Source organism: Oncorhynchus tshawytscha, linkage group LG02 (genome assembly GCF_018296145.1).
Source record: "Oncorhynchus tshawytscha isolate Ot180627B linkage group LG02, Otsh_v2.0, whole genome shotgun sequence".
NCBI classification, from domain to species: Eukaryota; Metazoa; Chordata; class Actinopteri; order Salmoniformes; family Salmonidae; genus Oncorhynchus; species Oncorhynchus tshawytscha.
The window spans coordinates 18686106-18705363 of NC_056430.1; the positions used below are offsets into that span (position 1 = coordinate 18686106).

Consider the following 19258-nt stretch of genomic DNA (forward strand, 5'->3'; position numbering starts at 1 on the left):
CAGAGTAGATTATTTTCATCTGCTTAATTACCTAATTAACAGAAAGCTAATTACTTTGTTGTGTGCATGAGTGCATATGGAGAGGGTGTTACATAATTGATAGTAATCCTCAATTAATTTGTTTTAAAGCAGCACTCTATCAAGTCAAGGCCTAATCCACAGCATATTGGCAACATCAAACCAACAATATGTAAAAACAATTCATACAAAAACACTTTTGTTAGACACCATTGAGCTTAATATGCCCCATATTCAACTGCAGATACATTTAGCTGACTTTGTAATTGTGTGTTGTATTGTCTTTTAATGGATCAACATTTTTAATTGGAAGTTCACCTAGAGAATTATATTTTTTGATTACATTGTATGATTACAACTTTGATGCAAATTGAGAGGGGTGCTGTTGTTACTATAAATGCCCACTATCAAAATAAAGTCGCACACTCCATATATAAACTCCCAGCAATTTAATGGGTATTTACCAACGTTTCGGCATCACTGTGCCTTCCTCAGGGTAATGTCATGAATACTTGAACCAGACATTACACTGAGGAAGGCACAGTGATGCCGAAACGTTGGTAAATACCCATTAAATTGCTGGGAGTTTATATATGGAGTGTGCAACTTTATTTTGATAGTTTATTCGCCGTTAGCACCTCCACACAAAAACATTTTTCTGGGTATGCGCCAGCTGATGTTTTTTAAGTTACTATAAATGTCTCAATCATCACTGAACAAAAATATGAACTCAACTTCTAAAGTGTTGGTCCCATGTTTAATGAGCTGAAATAAAATATCCCCAGAAATGTTCCATACGCGCAAAAGCTTATTTCTCTCACATTTTGTGCACAAATTTGTTTACGTCCCTGTTTGTGAGCATTTTCTCCTTTGCCAAGATAATCCATCCACCTGACAGGTGTGGCAAATCAAGAAGCTGATTAAACAGTATGATCATTACACAGGTGCACCTTGTACTGGGGACAATAAGAGGCCAATAAAATGTTCAGTTTTGTCACACAACACGATGCCACAGATGTGTGTCAAGTTTTGATGGAGCATGCAACTGGCATGCTGACTGTAGGAATGTGCACCAGAGATGTTGCTAGATAATTGAATGTTAATTTCTCTACCATAAGTTACCTCAATGTCATTTTAGAGAATTTGCCAGTATGTCCAACCGGCCTTACAACTGCAGACCACGAGTAACCATGTCAGCCCAGGACCTCCACATACGGCTTCTTCACCTGCAGGAACATCTGAGACCAGCCATCCGGACAGCTGATGAAACTGTGGGTTTGCACAACTGAAGAATTTCTGCACAAACTGTCAGAAATCGTCTCGGGAAGCTCATCTATTTGCTCATCATCCTCACCAGGGTCATGACCTAACTGCAGTTCAGTGGGCAAATCAAATGTATTTGTATAGCCCTTCTTACATCAGCTGATATATCAAAGTGCTGTAAAGAAACCCAGCCATAAACCCCAAACAGCAAGCAATGCAGGTGTAGAAGCACTGTGGCTAGGAAAAACTCCCTAGAAAGGCCATAACCTAGGAAGAAACCTAGAGAGGAACAGGCTTTGAGGGGTGGCAAGTACTCTTCTGGCTGTGCCGGGTGGAGATTATAACAGAACATGGCCAAGATGTTCAAATGTTCATAAATGACCAGCATGGTCAAACAATAGTAATCACAGTGAACAGGTCAGGGTTCCATAGCTGCAGGCAGAACAGTTGAAACTGGACGCTCACCTTTGATGGCCACATGTACGTTGGAGAAGTGTGTTCATTACAGATTAATCACCACTTTCAACTGTACCGGGCAGATGGCAGATGGAGTGTAAGGTGACCAATGGGCGAGTGGTTTGCTGATGTCAATGTTGTGAACAGAGTGCCCCCATGGTGGCGGTGGGGTTATGGGCAGGCAGGCATAAGCTATGGACAACGAACACAATTGCATTTTATCGATGGCAATTTGAATGCACAGAGATACCGTGCCGAGATCCTGAGGCCCATTGTCGTGCCATTCATCCGCCATCATTACCTCATGTTTTAGCATGATAATGTACGGCCCCATGCCGCCGGGATATTTACACAATTACAGGAACCTGAAAATGTACCAGTTCTTCCATGGCCTTGATACTCACCACACATGTCACCCATTAACTGAATTTTGTATTTTTCAGTAATATTTTATGTACACACTGCTATTTCCCTGTTTTGCCTTCTTGCCAGGTCGCTGTCGCAAAATATATTTTTAACCTCAATGGGTCTTACCTGGTTATATAAAGGTAATATATATATATATATATATAAATATATATAAATAATAATAATAATAATATATATAAATAATTAAGCATGTTTGGGATACTCTGGATCGACATGTACAACAGCGTGTTCCACTTCCCGCCAATATCCAGCAACTTCGCACAGCCATTAACAAGTAGTGGGACAACATTCCACAGGCCACAATCAACAGCCTGATCAATTCTATGCATAGTGCTATACGTCAATCTGTGGGCAGAGTTCTATCACGCCCATAGTGTGGAAAATAGGTAAGTGCATGTGACTATCAATTTCAAAACTAGATTAATTTCACCATAAACATTGTGTGACAGCTTTTGTTTTAAGGATCAATATTAATCTCCAGTGCAAGATGTGCTGTTGTGTGAATTTGAATGAACTTAATCTATGATTCCTCCCCTATCTTTTTATTTATAATATCCTATGTTGGAATAGTTAATTTAGTTAATTTCCCTATTCCCCAGTATTAAGGGGTATCCATAGATATTATTCTATGTATTCTTTTTGTTTGTATTTTGCGTGTAAAGTACTGTATATTTGTTACACATAATCTTGTCTGTTGTATGTTTTCTTCATTGACAAAAGTTTATTTCTAATTTAACACCCTGTCTGACTGCAGTTTTTGGACTTCACATGGACCAAACACAAATCCCACGCTTGCATGTTTCTGTGGCTGTATGAGAGAAGAGCAGAGGACTATTGAACACAACCCTGTGGTCTGATCATGCTAACCATGCCAGGTTTGATGTGTCTCTCCCACACCTTGTGGCTGCTTGTTTCTTCTCAACTTCTTTACTATCAGAATATCCGCTATGACCAGATGTGATAACAATACGTCTCTACTATGTCACCAGTACTCTTTACTATATAGCTTTGTGTTTTTTCAGGATTGTTAAACTCAAATGTGACTTTCAGCTGCAGAGAGCTCTATCATTTAAGGAATGGTCTATACAGGCATAGACTTGATGTCTACATGAGAATGTAACTTTTTGTGTGACTAACAACTTAGATATTTTGTTATTAAAGTGATAATTCACGTGTTAACTGTTTTATTATATGAGGAGGATTAAGACAGTAAAGGCTTCAACTGCTGTCAGTGGGTGGCGCTCTACACCAAAGAAACAGCATTTCTAAGAAAACCCATCAGCCATGTTGTGCCACCTAGATGCAGCCATGATAAATTTACTGTCTTTTGTAAAGAAATCAACGGCAGACCTTGATCAAGGACAAAGAGACTTAAAATATTTTCTATTGAGGTTAAATGAATGTTGCTTTTCAACAAGTGTTACCTGGACTGTTGGACCGACCAATGATAATTCTCTTCTGTAGGGGGGCAAATGACAGACATTTTAATTACTGCCATAATGTCTTAAGTCCTTCAGTGACAGTAAATCGAGCTGAAACGGGGGAACATTCCGTTTTCACAGGCAGGTCGCTGAAGGCAGTCATTATAGGCTTATAACATATATTTTGAAGTAACTAATAATGCACTTTATAATATAGGGGAAGGAGTTAGTGAAGTGAATGTATAACGAAATAATTTACAAAAAAATATAGCTATATAGTTTGTCGCCACGCACATGCTATAAGTGAAGTTAAATTAATGTATCTCTTATTAATCTGGGACAAAAACATTTTTTCCCAAAAAGTTAAGGCTGAGACATAGGTGTCTAGTTTGTCCCTCTATCGAACTTTAACCTCTCGAACTCCCTCCTTCCATTGGACAAAGTGCAGAAAAAAGAAAATACAACTTTCTGCATCAATTGTAATTAGATAGCTTACAGCTAGACATTTTTACTTCATGACAAGCCGTTGGTGTCGACCCTTTCTGCTAAAACTAATGCATCATTATATCTCTCACCAAAATTGCATTATTTGAATTGGCTACTACTGTGTATTGTAAGTGGTAACGAATATGACTTCTGTCAAAATTCTGTGAAGATCTACAATGAATGTTGTTTACCCAGCAGGTGGATATGACGTCACGGATTTGGAACATCAGAAAATAACATCCAAATTCGCGATAATTTTTTCTTTCCATGCGAATTAAAATGTAATAACATTAGAAAGAGCTCGCTCTCTTATTCGAGACAGAACGTGGCGTGAAGTCTAGATTATTTTAACGGTAACAGCGCTCTCCGTGAATGCAGCAGAGATGTATCCTCGCAGTTAAAGTTAGTCCCCCAAGCGGAGTAATGTTGGTAGTATTTACAGTGTGAATATTGCATGCTTACTTGGTATACAAGATCGAGTGTACATTTCATTATCTCTAGCACAGAATTGTCTACTGCGTGCACCTACCATTGTCGATTGGGTAAGTTTATCGTATTCTAATGTCGTCTCGTTAGACATTGATTCTACTATTTCAGTTTGCACACATGGAGTTTGTCTTTGTTTGCCAATGTTTTTTTAGAATGGTTTCTATGGCGAAATAAACTAATAAACAACACCAATAATATGACATGAGAGCTGAAATTCTGTGTAATGTATTGTGCTATGCGCTGCAAACCGTGTATACTCTTCGAAAGGCTCAGTGATACAGCGTTAGAAGAGACACTGCATTTGCTACTTTTCTAGAAGTTAGGTCGGTAGTTGTTGCTCACTTATTTTCGCATGTTTGTGACCCCGGGTAAATATCCTTTAACACAAGATCAAGTAAGAAGTGCAAGTTATACTTTGTGAAACCATGCTCTTGGTATACTCCGTGTATACACTTTGTAAATCAACATGAGTTTATTGAATGGAGAGAGGAAGTTTAGTACGGTGATTTCTTTGGACCAAAATCAGGGATAAGGTGCTTTTCCCCACGTGGTACCTTCCACAAACTCTTCAAGACGGACCAGACTCACCGTAGATTCACATTTTGACACATTATTATTTCTTATGATTTACAGAGTGGGAAGCAACATTTTTGATAGTTCAATCATGTGAATTTATATAATCAAATATGTACCAAGATTTGGCAGTTACTGTAGCACCTGCATGTCTGTAGACCTCTCATAATTGCAAATCACTATAATAATGTTATAATATTATTATAACGTCATTATAGTGAACTACAATTGTATTGAATACTGGTTTTATACTCTAAGCATCTCTAAGCATATTTTCTAGACTTTTATTATTCGCTACAAGTACTATCCCACTTTGTTGACTTGTTAGTGGTTGGAGGCTGAAAGTTTGACAACACTTTCTTGATTGGGTTTGGGTTGTAGTAGATTAGGCTATGCATCTTTATTTGCAAGAAGATATTCCACCGCACCAGCTAATGCGAGGCCCATCACCTTCTGGCATGGTGAAATTAGAACATGAACTGATAAATGACTTATGTTTTCTATACAACAAATACCCTATCTACTATAGTATTTTGATCTCTTAACAAAATATAATTAGGTAATTAAATGTAATGAACTAACGTAGATAAATTAACACTTTTAGTTTGTTTGCACTTTATAATGTCATGTATTTTTTAAGTGTCTTCAGTTATTACACTATTTTGTATTATATTCTATTATTTACTATTTTTTTTTACTATATTAAATAATCATTATTGCAAATAAAATAACTAGGCCCACAAACTATAACCTGCAGACAGGGTGTATTATAATTTGTGAATAATTGTTGAAATATACTGAGCATGATTGTTTCCCTAAGCTAAGAGGGAACACAACAAGCACACAACAGTTAGATATTAATAAAGAATCTGAACCGAATCTGCAGCTGGCACCATTGGAGCTAAAGCTATCTAAAAAATAAAAGGCAACTGCAGCTTTAACATCTATCATTGGCAGAGCTCCCTCTTCGTTGGTCTTTGGATTAGTCATTGTCTGAGGAAAAAAAAAAACTTTTTGTAGGAGAAGTAAAGTAAACAGCCTCCAACAAGTGAACCTTGACAACCCAGATTAAGGAAAACATTGAAGATCAAACAGTGCTGCTGCTGGGCTGTTGTCATGATCTGCCTGAGAGAGAGGTACAGACTATTTGAACAGGCACTGGGGTTTGTGTGCTCACTTATGCAGAAATGAACCTTCGCAAATGCTGACCCAGGTTTAAAAAGCACAGGGTGAACTTTCTTTGCAACTTTCCAGCCCTGGTGTTTAACACAGCCAGTGTCCAGAGAGCCCCAGCCTTTGTTCTCCTGCTGATTCTTCAACCCATGACAAGCATGGCAGGAACACACTAACCATGTCCTCTCAGACTGCTTTACACCAGACCAAACTACAGTACTTTCTATGCCCCTTATTGCAACTGAAAAAGCAGGTAAAAAATATTACAATTAAGACAGGCTAGTCTTATGCAGTGTTATGACTTAGCCTCATTAAATTCCTATTCAATCCGTAATGTTCTTTTGTGTTTTCAAAAGTTCATATTTTCAGTTTGGCCTCTTCAATACATACACAGGCATTTTTGGGGGGTTCTCTTTTTGGAGAGTTGTGGCTAACTTGGTGAGAAAGTAAATCAGCCACTCATGCAATCAGTCTGAGGAGGACTCCCATCCCAGAGTGGACAGGCTTGCTCTTTCATCTGAGGGTTCACTATTTGTGAACACACACTGAAATGCCCAGTGCTGGGTATGGAGTGCCTGTAAACTGACTGTGCCCTCGCTCAATGATAATAATAGTTATTATTGTCCCAATGTGGGAATGAGGTTTCACACTACGTAGAGTTTCCAGACTAGGACTGGTATTAGGGTATTTGCTTGATTTATCTTGTAATTAATGCTTAATACAGATTACAATAATTTAAAGTGGTACCACTTATGAGTAACTTTCCCTATGTATCTTGTGTATTTATCATCATCTCACTGTCGGAATATTCACACCATGAATTTCTCATGTGACTCACACATTTGTGACTCACACATTTGTGACTCACACATTAAGATTGGTCTTAAATGTACAGGAAAGGCTTAGAGAATGAATAGTGGGATCCTAAGTAGCACAACTGTGACAGGTAGACCTACAGTATGTATTAGTATGCTATTGCATTTTAATGGAATGGCTAACAAAGGGAAGCAGGACAATATTTGCAGGGTACAGGTTAGTGTGTCCCACCCCCTGTGGTGTGCCCAGGCAGCTGTTGCCTCTGCGCCGTGCCCCTGGCACACTGTGCTCTCCATGCCAGGCTGCCAGGCCATTGGTCAGGGAGTGGACGGCTTTAGGTGAGCTAGGAACGACTCCTCTGTCTCCATGGAGACTGCACACGCTCAGGACAGCCATTAACTCAGCCAACCATTAATTAATGTCTTCCTCTGTCATCTGTCCTTAATAAAGGGAGGAAGGTTGACAAAATGTCACTGGTAACAAGGGAAAGAAAGGAAGTGTGCAATTACTATCAATTAATTATTCATAATTAATTGATTATCATTGCGTGATAAAGAAAGAAGTTGGTTGGCTTTAGTTTAACAAAATTGTAGATATAAAAAATGAGTTATTTTAGACTGGACATATGAATTTAGTTTATTTCACGCATTCTTTTTTCACTGCATAGATTTTTTTGGGAAGTCATTAGCTGCTATTTTGTTACCAGTTGCCAGTTTAGTTTGTATATCATTACATTTCATAGTGATGATTTTTTTTGTAGTATCCCTTTTGACTATATTATATCGATTCTATGACTCCAAGTATCAATTCTCATTTTGCTAGGTAGTTAACGTTAGCTAGCGCTTGTCGGCTGTACCTGTGCCAGAACGCCGGTATTTCTCCATCTCTAACTTGTTCTGTCTTCTTTTTAAATGGTGAGCCAACATGATTTTATCACTTTTATTTCCATGACTGATCAAAACGTGTTTCCTCATGGCTCTCTCTCTTGTCCTTCTGCAGCAAACATGGCGAGCAATATGTTTGGAACATCGAATCGCAATAAAATTGCAGTATTGAATCGCAATTGATATATAATCATCAGAATCGTGAGAATCACAATACATATCATATCGGCAACTAAGTATTGTGATAATATCGTATCATGAGGTCCCTGGCAATTCTCAGCCCTAATATTTAATCTTATACTGTACATCAGGGGTTACCAATATTTTTTGTCCTGTGTCCGCATTTTGACATATAAAAAACTAAATTGGGACTCCACCATATAAAAAAAAGGGATGGAATCAACAGCCAATGTTACATTTTTTATTTAGGGCTGTGGCAGTCTATTACAAATAAGTCTGACAGGACTTCAATCTGAAGGAAGTATTGTTTGAAGTGACTAAAATGTATTAGAAAGGTATTGGGAAGTTCAGAAGATCATCAGGCAATAATTGTGTATGATCATCTGTCTAGAAAAGAACACCATCATTGGCTTTAAATGATAATATTATTCTCCCCCCCAGGCTGATTTGGTTCCAGTCCTGTCCACTCTGTTCTAACGAGTCATGTGCAGCTTTTGAGCATTTTAGAGGGAAACAGAAGACATACTTGTTCCAAGGGTCATAATAGCTTATAAGTTCAACTGTTCAAAAGTTAGAGCCACAGTGTTTAAGCTGCAGTCATTTAACTGTGGCGCTGCGCCACTGCAAAATCATTGCCACCATGCTAAACAAAACAAGTAATGATTAGAAAAATCTGGCAACCCCATAGTAGAATAGTTGATCTATTTACCTAGTCGGCTTGTTGTTGTGTGTTCTATGCGAGATAAATATTCCTCTCGAGGCGCATTCAAGTTACGAGTGCCATAGGGAGTGAAACATGCATTCTGACAAGCAGTCAATCCACAATAATTCTTGCAATCGTGGAGAAAAACAGCAGTTTTAAAGACATAAGTTAAAAAGAGGGCAATCACAGCTTTCCATTCCTACTTTATTTATTTCTCAACTCCTAAATATTTGCAAACTGCACCATTTTAAACCCAGAGTTTTTAGCAGGGTCATGGTTAAGCACTTTACTGCTCTGCAATTTGCTGTGAATGCATAGGGGAGAGTGGGGCTAAATGTAACACGGGTCAATTGTAGGGTAACTTTGGGTAAAACGTCACCCTACCTCAAAATAATTTTATGGAATCAACAGCCAATGTTACATGTTTTATTTGGGGCTATGGTAGTCTATTACAAATAAGTCTGACAGATCTTCAATCTGAGGGAAGTATGGTTTGAAGTGACAAAAACATATTGGAAAGGTATTGGAAAGTTCAGAAGATCATCAGGCAATAATTGTGTATGATCATCTGTGTAGAAAAGAACACCATCATTGCATTCAATGGTAATTGGGGAGTGACTTACCTATGTGAGAATGCTGTTCATCGACTACAGCTCGGCATTCAACACCATAGTACCCTCCAAGCTCGTCATCAAGCTCGAGACCCTGGGTCTCGACCCCGCCCTGTGCAACTGGGTACTGGACTTCCTGACGGGCCGCCCCCAGGTGGTGAGGGTAGGCAACAACATCTCCTCCCCGCTGATCCTCAACACTGGGGCCCCACAAGGGTGCGTTCTGAGCCCTCTCCTGTACTCCCTGTTCACCCACGACTGCGTGGCCATGCACGCCTCCAACTCAATCATCAAGTTTGCGGACGACACAACAGTGGTAGGCTTGATTACCAACAACGACGAGACGGCCTACAGGGAGGAGGTGAGGGCCCTCGGAGTGTGGTGTCAGGAAAATAACCTCACACTCAACGTCAACAAAACTAAGGAGATGATTGTGGACTTCAGGAAACAGCAGAGGGAACACCCCCATCCACATCGATGGAACAGTAGTGGAGAGGGTAGCAAGTTTTAAGTTCCTCGGCATACACATCACAGACAAACTGAATTGGTCCACTCACACAGACAGCATCGTGAGGAAGGCGCAGCAGCGCCTCTTCAACCTCAGGAGGCTGAAGAAATTCGGCTTGTCACCAAAAGCACTCACAAACTTCTACAGATGCACAATCGAGAGCATCCTGGCGGGCTGTATCACCGCCTGGTATGGCAACTGCACCGCCCTCAACCGTAAGGCTCTCCAGAGGGTAGTGAGGTCTGCACAACGCATCACCGGGGGCAAACTACCTGCCCTCCAGGACACCTACACCACCCGATGCTACAGGAAGACCATAAAGATCATCAAGGACATCAACCACCCGAGCCACTGCCTGTTCACCCCGCTGCCATCCAGAAGGCGAGGTCAGTACAGGTGCATCAAAGCTGGGACCGAGAGACTGAAAAACAGCTTCTATCTCAAGGCCATCAGACTGTTAAACAGCCACCACTAACATTGAGTGGCTACTGCCAACACACTGTCAATGACACTGACTCTACTCCAGCCACTTTAATCATGGGAATTGATGGGAAATGATGTAAATATATCACTAGCCACTTTAAACAATGCTACCTTATATAATGTTACTTACCCTACATTGTTCATCTCATATGCATACGTTGATACTGTACTCTATATCATCGACTGCATCCTTATGTAATACATGTATCACTAGCCACTTTAACTATGCCACTTGGTTTACATACTTATCTCATATGTATATACTGTACTCAATATCATCTACTGTATCTTGCCTATGCTGCTCTGTACCATCACTCATTCATATATCCTTATGTACATATTCTTTATCCCCTTACACTGTGTATGACAGTAGTTTTTTTTGGAATTGTTAGTTAGATTACTTGCTCGTTATTACTGCATTGTCGGAACTAGAAGCACAAGCATTTCGCTACACTCGCATTAACATCTGCTAACCATGTGTATGTGACAAATAACATTTGATTTGATTTGATTTGACTTGCGATAGATGACATTTTTTGTTGAGTAAGAGTTGTGGCAACATTAAGTGGTTTCTGTGAGAAGTACAGGGGGCATGTTACACCGGGTGGCTGGTTATCCTAATGTAGGCCTACCTTATATTCACTGTATTTATGCACGTTTTTAAAACATGAAATTCATCAATAGGATGCTAACTAGTTAAAATATTACATTTGCGATCTAGCTAATGATTAGCCCAATAGGGTAAATGCAGATAGGCAACCCCATGCTTCAGTCTATTTATTTATAGCCACAATGCTCCATTAGTTGGGCTACAGGTGATAATGCTTATTGCTAATAGGATACCTGATAATATGGACCATACATAGGCTATATGCATGGTCCAATATGTTAAAATAATTTAAACTAATAATAATAGGTTATTGGGCTAATTTCTGGAGGTGGAAATTACATTTTAGATGGTGTCAGCAATATTTTATTTTCATTCATTTTGGAATAGAATGTCCTTTTAAAAAGTCAACAGAACTGAGCTTTTCAGACCTTCTACATAAACATTTTGGGGTAACCCCGAACCCCCCCAAAAATGGGGGCAGGACCTCCCCTTCAACCGCACCCGCCCCCTCCCTGTGACCTTTTCCCCCCACTGCTACACATTTTTCCAGAGGAAACACTGTAGAGCCATATATGTATGAAGAAAACAGAAACCGCTCTGTTTGTCTCAATCGCATTTGGCTAATATCGGAGGTTACTCATGTAACTGTGGTTCTCTGAAGCAAGCAACACATTTTCAGAGTTTATCTCGCAACTTCATTTTCAAATCAGGCGAACCCTAGTTTGGGAAACACTGCATCACATCATACAGGCTTCTCTTTTATTTAGTTTTGGTGGATGCCCAACTGAGACAATTATTTTGTTACACTTGCTTATCATTAATAATCAATTTAAAGGAGATTAAAAAAATCAGTTCACTTACATACTAGAATGGAAGACTATTAATGAAAGAGCCGTTTCAATGTGTCTACGGCTGAAAACTCTACTCTCTGTAGTAGTGTCGGTTTGCATTGAGATGTGAAAACTTCACAGGAGTGTGTAGGAGTAGATAGCATAGTGACTGAGTGAAACCTTACTTTCAGGCTTAATCTACTCATAAAGAAAGCAAATGCCAGTGCAAATCTCAACACCCCTCACATATATTAAAATATGTACATCATCATTGCTGTTTTTTTCCACACATTTTGCTGTAGCGCTGACTAGCCTAGTCAAACCTCGATGGGCATCTGAGATGTAAGATATAATTAAAGATTGCTAGGATTGCATCAGTTTTTTAAGGCCCAGTGCAGTCAAAAATGTGATTTTCCTGTGTTTTATATATATTTCCACACTATGAGGTTGGAGTAATACTGTGAATTTATGATAATGCCCTTTTAGTGTAAGAGCTGTTTGAAAAGACCGGCAGATATTTTGTTTGTATTATTATTATTTTATTTTTTCCCCCCAATTACATGGTGTCCAATTGGTAGTTACAGACTTGTCCCATCACTACAACTCCTGTACGGACTCGGGAGAGGCGAAGGTTGAGCCATGCATCCTCTGAAACACGACCCTGCCAAGCTGCACTGCTTCTTGACACTCTGCTGGCTTAACCTGGAAGCCAGTCACACCAATGTGTCGGAGGAAACACTGTACTGGCGACCCTGACAGCGTGCATGTGCCCGGTCCGCCACAGGAGTCGCTAGAGCGCGATGGAACAAGGAAATCCCGGCTGGCAAACCCTCCCCAAACGCAGGTGCGACACAGCCAGGGATCAAACCCGGATCTGTAGTGACGCCTCAAGCACAGCAGTGCCTTAGACCGCTGCGCCACTTGGGAGGCAAGGCCACCTGAAATGTAAGCATGTTTTGGTGGGATGGAGTTTTAGCCTGCCTGGTAACTACACCAGGCGGTAAATTAGTTAATATTAGACCGATAAGAAATAGAGTTCATAACCTCTCTGGACCATTAATGCATTGGTTACAATTGTCATGGTTCCAATCCAAAGTGACCGTCTGGTGGGCATACTGTAGTATACCTCTTCCATAGTGGAGAATGGAGATGTGCCCCCCCAGGCCAGAGCTCAGGCCAGCATATCCATGTCTGACCCATCATTTGCAGACCTGGGCTGATTGGAATAGGACTCAGATTATGTTCTGAATTGGCCCGATTGTCACAGATCCCTCTCTGCCAGCTGTGGGGTTGACAGATGAACTGAGGCGGGATCAGACCCTTGGGTGGGTTTCTCCTTGATCCAGGGGTCCACAGTCAGGAGCCACACATGTTAAGGGAGGGAACCTCACAACACTGCTCCCAGTGGTGAGACATTCTAGGAATGTGACTTTTAAAAAGTATGCCCCCTCTGATATCCAGAGATATTCTCTTCATTTCTCGTTACTGAACAGATCTAGATGTTTCTGTAATGTTCTGTTACACTGCACTATTTATCTGTGTGTTTTCCATGCAGGTTGTAGTGGTCACATGTGATGATATGCACTCATAGCCAATGTTAAGTATTTCATGTAATATGTGCACTGATGTGTGCTGTGGTGGCACATTTCCTTATTCCCAGGCTTCTTGGCTGGTAATGAGTCTACACTCTTACCTATCTTGAACCTAAAAGGTTCTTCGGCTGTCTCCTTTGAAGAATCCTTATTGGTTCCAGGTAGAAGAACCCTTTTGGTTCCAGGTAGAAGAACCCTTTTGGTTCCAGGTAAAACCCTTTTGGGTTCCAGGTAGAACCCTTTACACAGAGGGTTGGGCGGTATCCAGATTTTTCATATCATTAAACTGCCCTTCTCTCATCCTTTGATTTACGGTATTACTGTCGTAGTACACAAAGGGGTGCTAAAAACTCCAAAAATTGCCCATTGGGCGTCTATTACCAGAATGTTAACAAAACATTAGCACAAACTTCTAGCGAATTTCAATAGAGGCTGCTAGCAAAATATGCTAATGAGCACAAATAAAAATAAACTAATTGCAAAGACAGGCAATCCAGCTCATAAAGTTATACAAGTATATGTAGTAGCTACCGAATGTGTTTTTTGTTGAGTTTGGACATTTACAAGCGAATGTGACACTGGAGTCGCTAGGACAACGGCCTTGCCTGCTCTGCTTGGAGAATAGGGGGGAAGAGGAGATGGGCCGAGAACAGAGAGGAGAAAAAATAAAAGCAAGGAAATCAAGATAGCAGCAGTGGCAGCTGTACAGATAACTACTCCAAAGCGCTTTGACTTCTCAAAAAACGGTAGAAATCTAACACTATATGATGCCCGTCTCAGCTAACTACTAACTTTATCCCACTGTGCTATTTACAAACAAAGACGTGACTGACTCAACTGTTCTGGGGAACTACGGTAAGCTTCATAATGTAAAATTATGTGACAGGTGAAATGAAGAACCCAATCTGCTTTATCTCCTAACGTCTTGCACAAGTTGACTACAGATAAGAACTTAAGAAATAGTTTCAACGGTATTGACAGTTTTGAAAAACCTACCCATGGTTTTTTCTTTCAAATACCTTGGTATACAGAATATATGGTAATCCGCCCAAGCCTAGTTCTACCTGAAATAAAAAAGGGTTCTCCTATGGGGACAGCTGAAGAACCGTTTTGGAACCCTTTTTTCTAAGAGTGTAGAGACACTTCTCCAGGTGAATGTTCTCCTATGCCTGTTTTCCCTGTTGAGTAGTGGCCTTGGCCCCTGCTTGCTGCTCTTCTCAATGACTGAATGCTTGGGAGGGAAACTTATGCCCTTTGTCTCTGTGCAGGTTTCAAGGTCCAGATAAGTTGGACCTGAGGCATGCTCCCTATACCAGTGGCCAGATCATGCTGACTTGTCACCATGTGGCCTATATGGAACTTGAGTCTTTAGAATCGCTGCTGAGCCAGTTGAGATGGGCTGTTTTGAAGTGGACAAAGGTGGAACTTGACTATATACTCATAATTTTCTGGGCTGCCTAATGTACTGAACCCTATTTTGGTATTTGAAGCACAAGCTCATTTGGTCTTGCCCATGTTTTTGCAAGAATGCACTATTTACTGAATTTCAGATTTTTGGGGGGACAATTTCACCAGCAAAATATCTCCAACTTTGCTTGGAGATACCTGCACTCCCTTCTGGGTGTTTCACAGGTAGGCATAAGCAGCAAACAGTTTTAGGCAGACATCAGGGGCCCAGCCATATGCTACAATCTGTGTTCTGCTGCCAGGCGAGACCTCTACACCTGTTTCTCTCAGCTGGCCTGTGTGTGTGGTGTGTGTGTGTTTGTACGTGTAGGCACATGTATGTATGAGGTCTCTTGCCTTTACCTTAAGGTCTTTGCCTATTGGACAACAGTCCTTTTCATTATACTGATGCTTCCTCACTACTCTGGGATCTGCTATGCTGCCTGTCAGTGAGAATTAACAACACCCAAACATAAGCAGTAATGCCTCCTTCAGAACACCAGAAACACTAGTTGTATGTTGCTATAGTATTTCTCACCACATGTGCATTAAGGCCTAGGGAGCAGAGCATCTCTATGGGAGCCAGCCTCAGCCTTGGCATCTTTGGTATATTCTCACTTGGCAGCCTCTCCCTGACAAGAAACATAATATGGCAAGGCCTGCTCTTCCATCACCAGTGCTGGGCGGAAAGTTTCTGTGCTTTGATCATGTTTTAGGCGCATCGCTCCAGCTTAGCCCTGCCACTCACGATGTGATAAGCCATCAGAGTACTCAGATCTGAGCCGGCAGCACTGTGGGCTTGAGGAGAGACAGGAGTGTGTATGCAGACGGGGAGAGCAGCAATGCAAATTTTGTTGACAGTTTGTTAATGCACTCTTTCTCTCTGCCTTTGAATTAAACAATGTTCTCCCTTGCTCTCCATCTCTCCTCTCAAGAAAAGGACCTGTTTTATTTGAACTACTACTTTGAGATTGAACAACACTGTTATTGCCATGTTTCCTGGCACCATGTTCACAATTAAAACACCTTTAATTAGAGGTGAATATTAATTACCTTATCAGTGCATGTTTTTAACGATTGAGCAAAATTATGCACATTGAAATGTTCTAAGTCAACGAAACTGATGTAACTTCACTTTGAAGTTGAACGTCCCCTTTTTGTCTAGTCTTCTGCATTAGATGTTAGTACTTAAAACATGGTTTAGAACCCTGATTAAAATATGCTGCTCTTAATTGACTGGTTGTTGCTTATTTATTTGATATGTATTTACCAGCTGGGTGGTAATAGGGGAGCTGTAATTATCAGAGATACACTGCTCTCTAGGAGAGGATCAATTACTCTGATGAACACAGATGAAAGTCTGGAGGTTGCTATTACAAATATTTTGTCTCTGTAAGGTACCAGTGGAAGACAGTAGAACAGGATCATTGTCCTATATCCCTCGCTGTGGTACACCACAACGTACCTGGATGGACAATTTGGGCAGTACTGTAAAAATGTTAATTGTTGTCTTATTATTAGTTATACATTTGACAATGTCTGAGATGGAGAGCTACGTCAAGTAAAGATGTTACACATGAAGGTATTTGATGGACAGACAAGTCAACATCTTGACTACTAGTTTGATTTACTGGGTCAAATAGGATCTCTCCCTCATTGAAACAGTTATCAAAAGAATAACTGTGTGGATGGTTTACAGCTCCCCCTTCACTAGGCTTACAGTAGGCTGAAACATAACCATGGTGCTCAAGGCTGGTGATTGTGGAGGGCCTTGAGGATTTAGAGCTTCTCATGAGGACACATTACCTTTGTAGATAATAGCTTTGTTAACCTAGATTCATGACTAGAGTCCCTTGAATGTTGAGTTGAAACATACAATATTGCATATTGAAAGGAAAGGCGTTAACCTAAATGAAATCGTACTGATGTGGTTTGTCCAAAAAACATAGTAGACGAATAGATAATGAGGGTGACTTCTGTTACCTCGATGACTCAGATGACCTTATTTTCTCTCTTCGCTCTCTATCTCTCTCTCTCTCTATTTTTTTTCTGTGTTACACACACACATATTCTCAACCTTGTTTGTGTTAAAGCTGCTGTTTAATAGCCCAGTCTCCCAGTTGATCCCCTGATATTGTTGTTGTTTACCTGTGTTGGTTGGAGTGTGTGACTTGTATTTCCCCATCTCCTTGGAGGGAGTTTGTTTTTGTTCTCAGTGTTGTGAACAGGGTGGGGCTCCTTTCCCCAACCACTCAGAGAGAGAGAGATGCTTATTTTCTCAGGTGCTATTTTTTGTTTATTAGTTTGGTCAATAGACTTGCTCAGATGGAAATACGTGTTGGAAGGGATATTTAGCTGACTGTTTGTTTTGGTTCTTGGATGGAGGCACATTTATCATATCCATGGTTCATGATGTATAGTATGGTCTGGGTAATAGGGGTTGAGCAATGAGCACTCATGCTGCGGCTAAGAAGTAATCATGTACACATAAGTGGAGGAGCACTTAATAAAGAAATTCAGTTTTGCCACAAGTTGGAGCCTTCACATACAGTAGGAATATACACTGAGTATACTAAACATTAGGAACACTTTCCTAATATTGAGTTGCACCCCCCCCTTCCCCCCTTTTGCCCTCAGAACAGCCTCAATTCATTGGGGCATGGATTCTACAAGGTGTCGAAAGCGTTCCACAAGGATGCTGGCCCATGTTGGCTCCAATGCTTCCCAAAGTTGTGTAGAGTTGGCTGGATGCCCTTTGGGTGGTGGACTATTTTTGATTCACACAGGAAACCGGTGCACCTGGCACCTACTACCATACCCTGTTCAAAGGCACTTACTGTAGATGTGCCTATGTGTTTTAATCAAATCAACTATATGCACTGAGCTTGTCTGATGCTTTAGGAACACTGTTTGATTAAATAATTAAGACACACAAATGACTAGAAGGAGGCCGACCGCAATTGATTTGATTGTGCTCAGACTTGCTGGGCTGTGTTAAAAAAAAATGACAGCGAGTGACTGTGACTAGCATCTGTTGTCTCCCTTTCCTCCCTGCTGCAGTCACCACCACAGAACTTCAACAGTGTTTATAGTGTTGTCTCCCTCTCCTCCCTGCTGCAGTCACCACCACAGAACTTCAACAGTGTTTATTGCGCTGTCCATGTTGCTGAAGCTACAACATCATTTCTGCCATTTCTGACTGAAAAGTTCTGTAACCGAAATCCCTCATTTTTTAAGGAAACAATTCCCTATTCCCTCAACACTTGCTCTCCTTATGTGACACATGTATGCATCACATGCACGTGACCAATAGGGTCTGACTTATATATATAGTACACTGCTCAAAAAAATAAAGGGAACACTTAAACAACACAATGTAACTCCAAGTCAATCACACTTCTGTGAAATCAAACTGTCCACTTAGGAAGCAACACTGATTGACAATAAATTTCACATGCTGTTGTGCAAGTGGAATAGACAACAGGTGAAAATTATAGGCAATTAGCAAGACACCACTAATAAAGGAGTGGTTCTGCAGGTGGTGACCACAGACCACTTCTCAGTTCCTATGCTTCCTGGCTGATGTTTTGGTCACTTTTGAATGCTGGTGGTGCTTTCACTCTAGTGGTAGCAGGAGACAGAGTCTACAACCCACACAAGTGGCTCAGGTAGTGCAGCTCATCCAGGATGGCACATCAATGCGAGCTGTGGCAAGAAGGTTTCCTGTGTCTGTCAGCATAGTTTCCAGATTATGGAGACGTTACCAGGAGACAGGCCAGTACATCAGGAGACGTGGAGGAGGCCGTAGGAGGGCAACAACCCAGCAGCAGGACCGCTACCTCTGCTTTCGTGCAAGGAGGAGCAGGAGGAACACTGCCAGAGCCCTGCAAAATGACCTCCTGCAGGCCACAAATGTGCATGTGTCTGCTCAAACGGTCAGAAACAGACTCCATGAGGGTGGTATGAGGGCCCGACGTCCACAGGTGGGGGTTGTGCTTTCAGCCCAACACCGTCCAGGACGTTTGGCATTTGCCAGAGAACACCAAGATTGCCAAATTCGCCACTGGCGCCCTGTGCTCTTCACAGATGAAAGCAGGTTCACACTGAGCACATGTGACAGACGTGACAGAGTCTGGAGATGCTGTGGAGAATGTTCTGCTGCTTGTAACATCTTCCAGCATGACCGGTTTGGCGGTGGGTCAGTCATGGTGTGGGGTGGCATTTCTTTGGGGGGCCGCACAGCCCTCCATGTGCTCGCCAGAGGTAGCCTGACTGCCATTAGGTACC

General features: G+C 41.1%; 1 protein-coding gene across 6 annotated transcripts in view; it reads left to right on the forward strand.

The window, feature by feature from the left end:
* The first annotated feature begins 4150 nt into the window (after window positions 1-4150).
* The window catches only part of LOC112220232 (forkhead box protein P1-B), a 234303-nt gene continuing 219195 nt past the window's right edge, over window positions 4151-19258 (forward strand). For 3 of the 6 annotated variants that reach the window (XM_042331558.1, XM_024381983.2, XM_042331561.1), the window contains exon 1: window positions 4153-4615. The gene's annotated coding sequence lies outside the window, so the exon portion shown is untranslated. Of the gene's footprint in view, window positions 4616-19258 lie in introns of all 6 variants that reach the window. The other 3 variants (XM_024381993.2, XM_024382007.2, XM_024382000.2) reach the window with 2 other exon arrangements.